This window comes from Tupaia chinensis, unplaced genomic scaffold (assembly GCF_000334495.1).
Source record: "Tupaia chinensis unplaced genomic scaffold, TupChi_1.0 Scaffold148039_1, whole genome shotgun sequence".
Lineage (NCBI taxonomy): Eukaryota > Metazoa > Chordata > Mammalia > Scandentia > Tupaiidae > Tupaia > Tupaia belangeri.
Window position 1 is genome coordinate 464,890 of NW_006207889.1, and position 1,759 is coordinate 466,648.

At 33.8% G+C, this 1,759-nt stretch overlaps 1 pseudogene; it reads left to right on the plus strand.

Moving 5' to 3' along the window:
• Nucleotides 1–392: 392 nt before the first annotated feature.
• Nucleotides 393–1,465, plus strand: LOC102481705 (microtubule-associated protein RP/EB family member 1 pseudogene; annotated as a pseudogene).
• The last annotated feature ends 294 nt before the right edge of the window (nucleotides 1,466–1,759 follow it).

The following is a 1,759-nucleotide window of genomic DNA, read 5'->3' on the forward strand; positions in this document are numbered from 1 at the left end:
CTCTTCATTAGTCTAGCTTATTAGTTTATCAGGTTTTTTTATCCTCTCAAAAGACAGTTTTTTGTTTCCTTCTTTTTTTATATCATTTTTTATTCTCTGTTTCATTTATCTCTACTCTAATCTTTATTATTTTATTCTATTACATTTAGAGTTATGTTGTTGTTGCTTTCCCAGTTCCTTGAGATGTGTTCTTGGGTCATTTATTTGCCATCTTTCTATTTTTTTCTTGTTGAATCTGTCCCTTTAATAATATATGGTATCCTATATTGGCACTTAACATGGGTGCATGTGAGGTCATCACTGGAGCAAGAGGGTTCAGATGGTTTGAATTAGAGGAAAACAGAACTGGTGTTGAGTGTGGGCAGTGGACATTGTTTTTCCAAGAGCCAAAGATGGCAGTGAACATTTACTTGACCTCAGTCACCAGTGATAACCTAATTTGACCTGACACACTAGCCTGGATTAATGAATCTTTCCAGTTCAATCTGAAAATGATTGACTAGCTGTGCTTAGGAGTAGCTTACTATTAGTTTTTGAACATGTTGTTTCCTGGCTCCATTGCTTTGAAGAAAGTGAAATTCCAAGCAAAACTAGAACACAAACACATCCAGAATTTCAAAATACTATAGGCAGGTTTTTGGGTTTTTTTTTTTTTTTTTTTTACTTTTTAAATTTAAATTTATTTACTTATATTCGCTATACATCATTACAGCATACAAAATGAGATTTTCCATCCAGAATAAACTGTATATTGACTCGATCAAGCACATCAACATAAGTGTTGTCAACAAATAATTTTCCATGTCTTGTTTTCTGTATATTTTGCTAATTTTTTTCCCATTCTTGACTGGTTTTAAGAGAATGAGTGTTGACAAAATGAATCCTGTGGACAAATTAGTAAAAGAAAGTTTCAGGATAATTTTCAATTTGTTCAGTGATTCTAGTTTTCTAATGCAAACTATGATAGAATACTATGACCCTGTAACTGTCATACAAGATAAAGAAACTGCAGTGACTCTCTCCCTTGTTGTCCTATCTCTGAATAAGCCCCCAAAATCCTCTCGGTTCTAGAATTGCTGCCCTACAGAGGCCCATGTGAACAGACAAAACTGTTGCAACTCCTAAGGCTGGCCCAGGGGTGGTGCAAAAAATCCCTGGTATGGGTAATGGGGATGATAAAGCAGCTGAATTGATGGAGAAGGTCAATGTATTGAAACTTACCATTGAAGACTTTTAGAAAGAGAAAAATGTCTGCTTTGGAAAGCTAATGAATATTAAATTAATTTGCCAGGAGAGTGAGGGAGAAAATGACTCTGTATTGTGGAGGACTGTAGACATTCTCTATGCCACAGATGAAGACTTTGTGATATCTAATAAAGGGGACCCACAGGAAGAAAAGAAGAGTATTAACAACCTGGATCACCAGAGTCACATCCAAATTCTTTACTCCAAATCATGTGTTTAACTTTAAAATACTATCTTTTATGATTCTTAGAGGACTAACTTGTTTCTTTTCATAAGCAAAAGGTACCCCTTCCTGTTTTAAAATTTTAATTTATTTTATACATTTAATCATAATACATCTCATATCTTTAATTTGAATTTACCAAGCATGAATTCACTTCACATCAGTCCAGTTGAGGATACAAAACACATTATCATCAACAGATGATAATACATTTCTGTGTCCCATAAATATCTTGCCTCTTTATTTTCCTCCTTAATTTCTTTTCTTATGCTTTCCACTTTGAAGAATTTT